Genomic DNA, 13,190 nt, shown 5'->3' on the forward strand with positions numbered 1-13,190 from the left:
TTTAAATACAATAAATGTTTAAACTAACAATTAAGTAGCACTTAAATGGCACTCACTCATAGCACTTTATAGTTTCGCTTTATTTTGAACCGGGCCGTGGGTCATTTGGTACCAGGCCGCCCAGAAAGAATAAACAACTTACACTATTTCCGTTTTATTTATAATCTGATTCTGAACGGTGTTTTATTTTGAAAAATGACCGGATCCTCTCCGTTATGACTCATGCTTTACGTATTTGCCAAGACGCTTGTCTCGGTCACGTCACGTTTTCGCTGAACACAAACGCAGACGGTATTTGTCGGACCCATTTGTCAACAAACCAGGTGAATCCAGCATGTCTGTGCAAGGAGAAGATCAGCTGCTGGAGATCGCAAATGATGGCGGCCTTAAAAGTATGTTCAAGAAAACAACTCTACCGGTGTTCTGGATTAAAGTCACGGCAGAAAACCCTGAGATCGCCACAAGAGCACTAAAAACTCTGTTGCCATTTACGACATCATATCTGTGCGAAGCGGAGTTTTCTGCTGTGACGGCAACCAAAACGAAATTACGGAGTAGACTAGACATCAGCAACACACTTCGGGTGTTATTGTCACTATTAGCCCTAGATGGGACCGCCTTGTTGCAGAGAAACAGGCTCAGGGCTTCCACTGATTCAGCGTTGTGGTTAGATATATTTTTCATGCACTTTATAATTGTTTTTTATTTGTGATTGATTCATTGTTACTCACTGTTGTGTTGTTGGTGCAATGTTACGAGGACGCTGCTAATAAAGTTGCATAAGAATACACATCAGTTTCACATTTGTTATTATTATATTTAGAAAATACCCCAGTTTTTATGCTAGACGTATATCATTATATTTTGTCGTATTTATCTGCCACACTCTAGTGACATCGGTTGAATTTCTTTTAATTAAGGAATTAATTTGTAATTTTAAATAAATTGAATAAAATAAAATAAAATAAATCCCCAGTGGCATTATGACATTTGTAAAGGATCCTTTCTCTGTGAACGTTCAATCTGACTTTGCATTGAAAGGAAAGGAGCTTTTATCCTCTGTGGATGAGGGGTCTTTACAACTGGAAACCATTGACATTCAGTCATCAGGTGACTTGCGTCAGCCATGGCAGCAGGCAGGTTTTGAAAAATTCTGGACCCATGAAGTCAGCTGTGAGAAATTGCCACACTCAAGGGATCTTGCACTTTTTGTTCTGACAATGTTTGGTTCAACATACACTTGTGCGTCATCATTCTCACACATGAATGCCATTAAAACTCACAAGCGCATATCCCTTACTGACCAGCATCTACATGACTGCATGCGCATTGCCCTGACAACTTATAAACCTGACTTCACTGCTCTTGCCAAGTCAAAAAGATGCCATTTCTCTCATTAGATGGCAAATGTAGGCAAATTACATGAAAGTTAATAGGCATGTTAGTCAAGCAAGCAATTAAGGTTCATTTTTGTAACAGTATGATTTAATTATGATGTTATTCACCTCATTAATTGTCATGCATTGTTATGTTGTAATTCAATTCAGAGGCCTACTATGCAGTTTTATTTTGTATTTGTTGGTGCACTTAGAAGTTGTTCTGAGTAAATTCCAAACAACTGATACAGTTCATCTGAACTGAGTGATTCATTTTTAAACACATTTCCTTGATAGACTACCATGCACTTTTAAGTTGTTGCAATTCTATCAAGTTCCATGCGATGCATGTTGTTGGTGGAGATACATTTGATTCTGCCTGTCACTCAAATCAGTTTAATCTTAAGTATTGAGGATAATGACCAGTAAAGTTGTGTTGGTACAGCTTTGTACAATGAAGTGCATGTTTTTGTTAGTTAATTGCATTTCTCCAATTGTCTGTTAATATGGCTTGGTTATTGCTCACCTTGTTTGATTGTTGAATCCTTGGGCCTATGCGTACTCTTGGGCATATGTTGTAAAGCTTTTACAAAATAAAATATATTAACTTCAGTATGTTGTTGTAATTTCTTGTTACCGTGATCACTCATGTCCTCCGGCCCCTGACTTTGCCTCAGTTTCAAGAACCGGCCCCAGCTCCAAACTAATTGAAGAACCCTGATCTAAAGCCTTGATCGGCAAATAGACGGGTCATTTTCAAAATAAATTTTAATGTCAGAACTTTCCAAACTTTCCACCTCCGACTGCTCTGTCGGGCACGATAATTCTAAGGAAATCCTGTGATCAGTGATGGCTACAGGACAGCGCCCCATTTCTGCTGTTCTTTTACAAAGATCCATTCTGTTTGCACTTCGAACAATAAAGGAAGCAATGTGCATTTTTTTCAGTTTCTCAGAAAATAAAGTATATTTTTCATCTTTACAAGCACCTAAAAGTGATAACATTGTCTTTCTGATTGTACTTTGAAAAGTAAGGGAAGCAATGTGCTTTTTTTGAGAGAAAGTATTTTTCATGTTGTTTACAAGCACCTGCAGGTGTTAAACGTGTTTTTTTTGGAGAAATACAATATACATAATACATTATTGCTTAATTTTTTTTTTTCTTGTTTCTATCCTTGATGCTACTCTTGGGTTACTGTTCACATTGTCTGCACTTAACAGCTACTGTTTGAATTAATTTAATTAGATCATGGATTCAGTTACCAACAAAGTCAACAACACTACAGGTGAAACCATTGGACCCTCATGGACCTCTAAAGTCCCACGTTGCTCCCCTTTGCTGCCAGACACTGTGCTCACCTGCTCCTGCATTCTTGCATATGTGTATTGTTTACCTTTTATATGTGAATGCAAACATCTGTCTTGAGTCTTCAGCTAATGTAATGCTAAAGAAGGCAGAACATAAATCAATTACTGTGAAAAAGGTAGCTTCAGTAGGCACTTTAGTGAGAAGCGTATAAGGGTTTCGAACATCCGCTGGCCAATCCTGTACTTCTTCATTTACGGTATGTTAATCATGTATCCTTTGGTGTATATTTTTTTATTCTGAGCTCTATATCATTACACACACTCACGTCAAATGTAACCCCCTTTGGCCAAGCTGGGTCTAACTCTTTAGTTTGTTTCTGCCTTTTGATGGCACCACGAGATTTTGCACAGATTTCTGCTCCCTAAATAAAATCTCAGTTTGATTCCTATCCAGCTTCTTGTATTAATGTTCACAGTGAAACATGGGAGGAGCATATGGACTACATGAAGGCAGCTATTAGCCTCCAGGAAGCTGAACTAACTCCCAACCCTGCAAAGGGCCAGTTTGCTAAGATGGAGACAGAATATCTTGGTTATATTATTGGCAACAGGGTTATTAGGCTTCAGACCTACACACCTACAAATATCTGCGTCCACAAACAAACAGCCAATTGAAGTCATTCCTTGGACTGTCGGGTTGGTGCAGACGATTTGTGCAAAACTATTACTCTTGTACTGCTTGCTATCACAGATATGAACCGCCGAATGTGCCCTACTCAGCTACAATGGAGTGAGGAGGATTAACATGCTTTTAAGGACCTCATGGAATTAAGAACACTCTTTTGTGTAGTCCAATCTTTAATAAAGACTTTGTGTTGCAAACAGGGAACTTTTAAAGGGAGAGGATCATGATTATCACCCTGTGGCTTAGCAGGAAGTTGTACCAAGGTAGACTCCTTATTTCGCTGTGGAAAACAAGTGTCTTGCATTTGACTCACTGGAAAATCTCTCTTGGGGAGTGAGTTTATCCTGGAAACTGACCACAAAGCCCAGAAGTGGATGAAAGGAATGAAAGATGCCAACAGCAGTATCACCTGCTGGTACCTGGCGATGCAGCCGTATCACTTCACCATCCAGCATAGACCTGGGCGTAACAACATCACTGCAAAGGTCCTGTCAAGCTTCCAGTGTGTGAGAGCAGAGGGAGTGGATTGTGTTGTGGCTGCTGCCCCTTAAATGTGAAGTTGTATTTATTATTGAAACACCACACACAATATCTTTGCTTTAGCCCAATTTATTTTTCTAAATTGAGTGTACCCAATTGGTCAAATTTACTGAGGTTAAAATTGCATTGTTAATTACTTTCCTGTATTCTCCCGGCAACCTGGCACAGACTGAGCTGCTACAACACCACAGCTTAAGTAGAGGAGGATGAATGGTTGGACTACACCATTCTGCTGTAGACTTTAGGGGTTGTTCTCAGGAGTCACCTTCATCTGTGCGATAGCTGTAATCTAAGGACTGGCAAGCATAGACTAGATATACCTGCAGTTAGGAGCTAAGATGGTGTAATTTGTCTTGTTAAACCTTAAGGTTAAAACAAATTAACAATTTGTTACCCATGTCAAGTTTAGTAAATACTTTGGGTGAATAAAATCTTTTTTTTACTAATCCTTGCTTTCCTAGTTTTTCTGCTTACCCTGGTCCTTCAAAGGGCTTGTGTACAACCTAATGGTTGTAATGGCTAATTACTATTGGCTACATGTAACATCATTTTTAAGTAAACAATGTAATTGAATGGGATGGTCACCCAATTTCTTTTCCGTCTCTTTCCACTTTGCTATGTAGTCTGGTTCACACCAGTTTACTATACATTTTAGCTGGGCGGCATAAAATTATTCCTTCGATTTTGGAAGGTTCAAACCCCCCTTTTTTTTGTGAGCTGCAGTGTTTCGTATCAAATTATAGGCCTCCAGGTCACAAATTGGGTTTTGGGGGATCTTTATATGTAGGGTCTAGAAAAGTGATTCCCAACAGTTTTCAGTGGGTTGCGGGCCTTTGCCTGTCCAAAAAAATATTTTAAGAAAAACATCCTGTGCTTTTACTTTGAAGGGGATATTTTTATGCAGAGGAGTGCCATATATTCACTCTCCTTAACAGTATTTGTTAAGGAGTGTCAATAGGATCAGTTTTGATGTTTTCATAGATTCAGCGAGTGAGTATTCTCAGCTAAAGCTACATAATTGTTTAGGTACTACTCCTCTGAAGATGGACTTTTTTATTTCAAATTTGTACATGAAAGCACTGTTGAGTCTGTTAAAAAAGGCTGAAGTTACTGAATTGTTATGTAAGTTGTATTACCTTGTGTGTGTGTGTGTGCAAGCCCTGTCTTTTCACGTAGAGGATTAGGGTAACCCAAAGATGGGGCAATTGGACCCGAGGGAGGACGCTGGGGTGCTGCAATGTGTGATCAGCCAGACCCACACCTGATTCCAATTGTAATCAAGAGGGGTATATATAGAAGCCGGTGTCCCATTCACAGTGTGCCACCCTCCCTGACCATGCCACGATAATCACGTTGGCGCGTTTGCACGATTGAAACAGCTATTCTCCGAGGATCCCTCCTCTGAGCCCGAAGAGGACGCAAAAGAGCCAGACCTAGAAGCAGATAGACAACCAGATGAGTGGCAGACCGGGAAGAAGACAGAGACGACTTTGAGGACGACGCGGAGGACAACTTGGATGATGAGGTTGAAGACAACGGAGACGACAAGGACTACGACCCAGTGGGTGATGCTTCTGCAGATTTGTCATCCTTGGACGAAGAAGAAGAGGGACAAGACCACGGCTGCACCCCCACCCCCACCCCCACCGGACGCTTGGAAAGAAAGACCTTCAAGTCAAGAAACGGGGAAATAATATGGGCATCGCAGGCGTACGGCCGAGAGGGGAGCTGCTGCTCCTCCTCAGCCGTTGATGCGGCTCTAAGTGGGGTCTGTCTGGGCCCCACGATGCATGCGAAGTCCCTCGCCGGTGAATAGCCTTGACGTTTCGCTTGTTCATCACGCCGACGGTAGAGAACATCATCCTGGAGATGATGAACCGGTAGGGTTAATATTATTATTGTTATTATTATGTCTCCTTCTTCTTCTTCTTATCCTTCTCCATAGGCCGGTGTCCTTTCCACCAGTACATGCCCAGCAAGCCGGCTAAATACGGGATCAAGTCATGGGTGACCTGCAATGCAAAATCCAGCTACGCTTGGAAGATGCAAGTGTACACCGGAAAGCCGGTGACGTCATTACGGTAAGCGTGCTGCATCATTTCATGTTTTCTTGCTGCTGGCGGTGGTCGCTCTCTGTATTATCTCCTCCGCTAAACACAGCTGTTTCTCTGTAGCACTACGGCTAAAATCACCGGTCTGTAGTTAAACACCCACACATAACAACCCATACTCTATCTTGCTTAGTGATTCTGTGTTCTGTTTGAGCTCACCCTCGTAGCTCTATAGCAGCGATGTCTTCTCTTTCTCCCTGTTGCTCCACTGCTCTCTCTTGCTCCGAGTGTCTTATGTTTACCTACTCCTCTGCCTCCCTTAACAGTAGAGGTACTTGTAATAAATGTAGTGTGTTGGTAGCGATGGAGGCGAGGCTTAGCGACTTAGAAGCTCGGCTCCGCAGCTTAGAAACTCTGTTAGCTGTAGTTAGCCGGCTACCGCTAGCCGCGGAGCCACCTAGCTTAGCACGTAGCCTAGCCTTAACTAGCAGCCCCCTGACTAGTCCCGTGCAGCAGGGAGCCCAGGGTGACGGTCCGGAGGGGGGCATAGTGCTAGTCTTAAAAAGCCCACGATTAAAGAGCCACCAGCTCACGTTTCAAATAGATTCTCTACACTCAGCGAGGCACCCGCTGATAAACAAACTCTGATTATTGGCAACTCGGTTCTGAGAAACGTCAGGTTAGCGACACCAGCGACCATAGTTAATTGTATCCCAGGGGCCAGAGCAGGCGACATCGCATCTAAACTAAAGCTGCTGTCTAAAACTAAACGTAGATACAATAAAATCGTAATTCACGTCGGCAGCAATGACTCCCGGCTTCGCATGTCGGAGGTCACTAAAGTGAATGTTGAGTCGTTGTGTGCTTTCGCAAAAACGATGTCAGACACAGTAGTTTTCTCTGGCCCGCTCCCTAACACAACAGGTGATGACATGTTTAGCCGCATGTTGTCTTTTAACCGCTGGCTGTCGAGGTGGTGTCCTGTAAACGGCGTGAGCTTTGTAGATAATTGGCTAACTTTTTTGAGGAAACCTGGTCTTGTTATGAGAGACGGCGTTCATCCCACTTAGGATGGAGCAGCTCTCTTATCTAGGAATATTACTAAGTCTATAACATGACAACCCATAGTTGGGACCAGGAAGCAGAGCTGCAGTGCTAAACACTTCTCTGCGTTCCCTCTGGATCAGTCACAAAACCCCATAGAGATTGTGTCTGTCCACCGTCCGATTAAATTATTGAAATTAAACAATAACAGAGCGAGAACTCCACACAATAATCTTATACAAATTAAAACAACCTCTGAAACAACACAGGGAACTAAGACTTTTAAATGTGGTCTTTTAAACATTAGATCCCTGTCATCAAAAGCTATTTTAGTTAATGAAATAGTCTCCGATTACAACATAGATTTATTATCCCTCACTGAGACGTGGCTGCATCCTGATGAATATGTCAGTCTAAATGAATCTACTCCCCCCAGTCATAAATTCACAGGTTCCCAGAGAATTTGGGCGAGGAGGTGGAGTTGCTGCTATTTTTAACTCTAGTCTATCAATTAATCCTAAACCTAAACTCAGCTACAAATCATTTGAATGTCTGGTTCTTAGTCTTCCACGCCAATCCAGGAAACACCAACAGCCAATCATATTTGCTGTAGTTTACCATGCTCCCAGGGCTTATACTGAATTTTTAACAGAATTCCCTGAGTTTTTATCAAACTTAGACCATAATTTAATAACCTTCGATTTTTCAATAACTGAATATATGCCACTAATAAAAAACTCATTTTCTAGATGTCTACCAGATAGTGCTGTAGCAAAATTTAAGGGAATAATTCCAATTACATTTAAACCCGTATTATCCGTAGATATAAAGAACAAATTCTTTAAAAACCCGAGCTCCATTGAGATCGACCACCTCGTCGATAGCTCTGCAGACTCATTACGATTAACATTAAATTCCATAGCCCCTCTAAAAAAGAAAAATGTCAAACATAGTAAATTAGCTCCGTGGTATAATTCCCAGACAAATGAGTTAAAACAATTATCAAGAAAACTAGAAAGGAAGTGGCGCTCCAGCAACCATGTTGTAAACCACAGACTGGAAGAATAGTGTTAAATAATATAAAATATATAAAAAACTTTCAGTCGGGGTTTAAAGCCAATCACAGCACAGAGACAGCCTTGGCAAAAGTCACTAATGACCTTTTAATAGCCTCAGATCAGGGACTTGTGTCTCTCCTTGTTCTGTTAGATCTCAGTGCAGCCTTCGACACAATTGACCATCAAATTTTATTGCAAAGACTCAAACAGTTAATTAACATTAATGAAACCGCCCTTAACTGGTTGAAATCGTACTTTTCTGATCGCTCCCAATTCGTGCAAATTAATGATGAGTTATCTGTGCGCATCAAAGTAAATCTTGGTGTTCCACAGGGCTCTATGCTCGGCCCGAATTTATTCTCATCATATATGCTTCCACTAGGAAACATTATTAGGACACACTCTGTAAATTTCCACTGCTATGCGGATGACACCCAGTTATACTTGTCAATAAAACCTGAACAAAGTAATCAATTAACTAAACTTCGAGCATGTCTCAAGGACATAAAAACCTGGATGACCCGCAATTTTCTATTATTAAACTCAGACAAAACAGAGGTTATAATACTTGGCCCCAAACACCTTAGAGATACATTATCTAATGATATAGCTGCGCTAGACGACATTGCCCTTGCTTCCAACAAAGCAGTCAGGAACTTGGGAGTGATCTTCGATCCTGATTTATCCTTTAATAGTCACTTAAAACAAATTTCTAGGACCGCCTTTTTCCACTTGCGTAATATCTCAAAAATCAGACGTCCTTTCGCAAAAAGATGCAGAAAAACTAGTCCACGCCTTTGTTACATTGAGACTGGACTATTGTAATTCATTATTATCAGGCTCCAGCAGTAAGTTGTTAAAGACTCTACAGCTTGTCCAAAATACCGCAGCACGTGTCCTGACGAGAACAAAGAAAAGATAGCACATTTCTCCAGTATTAGCATCCCTACACTGGCTTCCAGTTAAATCTAGAATAGAATTTAAAATTCTCCTCCTCACCTTCAAGGCCCTTAATAATATAGCGCCTTTTTACCTTAAAGAGTTGTTAGTACCTTATAAACCCACTAGAGCACTCCGCTCCCAGAATTTAGGCCTACTTGTTGTCCCTAAAGTTTCTAAAAGTAGAGTAGGAGCCAGAGCTTTTAGCCATCAAGCTCCTCTGCTGTGGAATAAACTACCACTTTCAGTTCGGGAGGCAGACACCATCTGTTCGTTTAAGAGTAGGCTCAAAACCTTCCTTTTTGATAAAGCTTATAGTTAGAGCTAATTAGTGCGGCAGAACGTAACTTGTTCTATTTTATGACACATGACACATGGAGCTTCTTTTTCCAGCTTCTCCTTTCTCTTCTCCATCCCTATCCCCCTTCCCCGGAATCCCTTTGCTTTATCTCCCGCAGATCCAGGGCCTCTGTGGCCGCACCATGGATTGCGGTTTGGTGATCGCGCACCGGGGGTCGCGTGGTGGATCCAGTGTGGCGGATTCTGTGTCGTGTGGGTTGATCCTGTGTCGCGTTGGCATCGGGTACGGGCATTGGACCTGGACCGCGGTGGCGGCTCGTGGTGGGGAGCGGTGGACGGTGACTCAGGACTGGAGTGGCGTTCTGGTCTGGATGGTGGATCGTGGTCCTGCTGGTTGCTGACCATGGACTGTGATTGCAGCGGGACTGCTTGGCATGTCATGTTGGGGTTTTCCTTCGGGATGCTTACCCTCATCAAATGCTGCTAGAGACTTTAATCTTTAATCTTGAACACTTTAATCTTGATGATGTTTTCCTGCACGTGTCATCTATTGCACTTCTGTCCGTCCTGGGAGAGGGATCCCCCACATGTGGCTCTCTCTGAGGTTTCTACGCATTTTTTCCCTGTTAAAAGGGTTTTTAGTAGTTTTTCCTTACTCTTGCTGAGGGTGAAGGACAGAGGATGTCACACCCTGTTAAAGCCCTATGAGACGAATTGTAATTTGGGAATATGGGCTATACAAATAAAATTTGATTGATTGAAAGCCGGGCAACAGACGCCCAGAACGGAAATTGGGGTTGCGGGTAGTGCTTGATTTAACGGAGGTACTACATGGTCGTAACGTCACCTGCGACAATTACATCACCTCCTACGAACTCACACGGCAGCTGCTCAAAGCAGCGGTTATAACCGTTTTTAAATTATACTTTTATATTGGATGAGTATGTGACTGAGGACCCGTTTATTCTTTCTGGTGTTAGTAAATGTACTTACATGATTCTGGCTGTTCTGTGTTTGTTTCATAGTTGTTCATAGTAGTTCTGTGTTTCATAGTTGAATGCTCTTATTGTAAGTCGCTTTGGATAAAAGTGTTGAGAGTTTTAATGGAATACTGAGAAAGTTTAATAACAACAATAGGACAATTGAAGTTCAAATTAAGAGGGAATTTCAGCAGAGTCAACATCTTAGTTTGCCATGGACATGTTGGACATGACTGGTATTCTTTTTTCATATATTGCATGTATTACATGTATTTTTAGCTGACAAGCCCCTGTTGTCATTTTTCTGAGGAGATTGAAAAAGACTTGAATGATAAGGCACATAGCCCTGCCCCAACTGACTTCATTGTGTTGTTTGCCTGTAATGCAAGGTTGTATTAATTTGAACGTATTGCATCCAAACCGCACCAAATTCAATACTGCACTTCCTCAGGTCATGAAGAATAATCATGCAAGTCTAAAGCTGATAAGGTGAACAGTCAGAGTTACACTTTATCAGAAAGAAATCCACAATTTCAGACCATGGACCCTTCAAGCAGTTAGTCTGTCCACTGGCCTGCATGGGACAGTCCATAGACATTAAACATGTACCATTTTATTGTCCATTTTCAACCCATATACTAATGTCTGCATGTCAATGAAAAGTACATATTCAGCGATAATTTACCATCCGATAGCAATCATATGATATGATATATATAAAACTATGTATATCCATCTAAAATTTAACATTTCTCAACCTTGTTAGTCCACGTGGCTCTTTAGGTTCTGTGGTTGCTGGTTCCTTTTTTATCTACGTGTAAGCAAATGTGCATGTACCACTGTCTATGGAAAAACTCCAACAGCAACTTGTATTTACTACAGTGAGTTACGCCTCCCACCCGTGGGGGGAGCCTGACTCTAGCCAAGAGAAATGCTTCCATTGTGTGGCTTTTTTTAAATAGCTGACTTACTGTTTCTTTGAAAGCCATTTATCAGTCATAAAACTAATTATACAGATTCACAACATACCTGCATACAGTGTTTTACTTTTTTTCACAAAGGTTTCATATTGTTTGCAAATTGTGAGCATTGGGTGAACCTAGGTTTGGTTGAATAGTCCATTTTGCCTCGGAATGTTGCTGAGTAAAATGACCCTGGAGTATATCAACAACCTCCATTTTTAGATTAAATTCTTTAAATGATAGGGAAAGGAACTTCAAGGCTTCCTACCTCTTTTGCGTAAGAAACAATGAAACATCCTCTATGAAAGGAACAGAGAGATTGAAGCAGCAACTAACCCTAAGCCACCAAAAAAAACTGAACAGCATTGTTAATTTCCTGACATGATACAAAACTGATGTCAATTTTTCAAATGATTGTATGAGCTCCTGATTCACACATCTGGCCAGTCAGGAGTTAAGTTAAAAAGATTATTCAACTCACAACATCCTCATCAGAACTATATAGAAAAATTTAAGTCAGTTGAAATCCTCTTGTTGCAGAGGTAATAATTTTCCAGATCAAAGCAGTAATAAAAAAATTATTAGGAATATTAGCTATTCGCTGTGAAGAGGAAATTGTTAAATGTTTTTTTTTTTTGTGTACATACAAAACTGTAGTTTCACAGGTTGGTTTGTGTTGTGACTGTGTTTCATTATTTAACTTAGTGTGAAGTTTACTTCACCTTGGCCTGTATAATACAATTTCGAACAGAGGGTTAAGACAAACCTGCATCCACAAATGCATTATTATTTTGTGCACTGTCTGTCTTACACATGTAAATTGAACTGCAGAAATATTTTGGGGATGTTGAAATAGTTTGTGTTAGAGTGATGACTGTTTATTAGTTAGTTTATAATTGATGACTGATATGAAAATAGTGGACCAAATATTAAAAAACCAAGCTGCAAAACAAACTCAACATTAAAACATGCAGGATTGTTAAATGTGACTGATTTGGATTAAGCAAGGTGACGCTACTGTGTTATTAAGTGTGTATGTCCATCATTTTTTAAGTTTCCAGGAAGGAACTCTTGTTGAATGCTCTTATTAGAAGTCGCCATGGATAAAAGCATGGTTACATTACGTAATGTAATGTTAAATTATGCAATGTAATGTAACCACATGATGGTAGGTGTTGTTCAATCAGTACACTAATTAAAGAAAACAAATTGGTCATCAGATGACCACACAGTACTCTAGATCAGGGGTATTTGACTGTTTTTTTTATCCCAGGGACCACCATTCTGACTACAAAGTAATCCGTGGCCAACTGATGTGCCTAAGAAGCGCGTGCGTGTGTGTGCCGCGCGCGTGCATGTGGATAGAAGGAAGTTTTAACATTTGGCTTTCCATGTTGGTTTTATTTAAAAAACCCAAACAAAAAACGGTTGATTTTCAGTGCTTAAGAATTGAAAACAAAATTAAAATGCAGTTTGTAGTTGTACTGCTTCTCAGAACCATATGTACGTCAATATATAACGTTCATGAATTAAATGTACAGACATGTAGCTGACATGTTGAGAGAACGTTTAAGTAACGGTGATCAATAACAATCAACATAAACTGGGGCTACAACTGATTAGGGAAGATGACAAAGTAATACAGAATATGTCACAAATGATAATCATAAAATATCACAGAAACAATTGAGGCCTACTTAAGTTTAAGCTTAAGTTCATGATCACCAGCAGCAAATCCGACCTACTAAGTGAGTAGTACTGCCATGTGTGTATGTCTAGAGCTCTCCTAAGAAATTGTTTCTCAACCAGCGAACGTGGAAAAGTTGACTGTTATTGCAATTAACTGTTTAGGCTATTATGCCAATTTATTTTTATTTTTACAAAGTATTTGTTTTTCGCTCTTTTGTTTTATCTAATATTTTCATTATTAACTCTGCCCTTTTGGGTC

The 13,190-nt window shown here is 40.5% G+C and overlaps 1 long non-coding RNA gene across 1 annotated transcript; it reads left to right on the forward strand.

Moving 5' to 3' along the window:
* The first annotated feature begins 245 nt into the window (after positions 1-245).
* LOC128426628 (uncharacterized) lies at positions 246-12,481 on the forward strand. Its single transcript, XR_008333280.1, has 2 exons — positions 246-392; positions 5,854-12,481. It is a non-coding gene; the product is annotated as an uncharacterized LOC128426628 (long non-coding RNA).
* The last annotated feature ends 709 nt before the right edge of the window (positions 12,482-13,190 follow it).

Source organism: Pleuronectes platessa, chromosome 1 (genome assembly GCF_947347685.1).
Source record: "Pleuronectes platessa chromosome 1, fPlePla1.1, whole genome shotgun sequence".
Lineage (NCBI taxonomy): Eukaryota > Metazoa > Chordata > Actinopteri > Pleuronectiformes > Pleuronectidae > Pleuronectes > Pleuronectes platessa.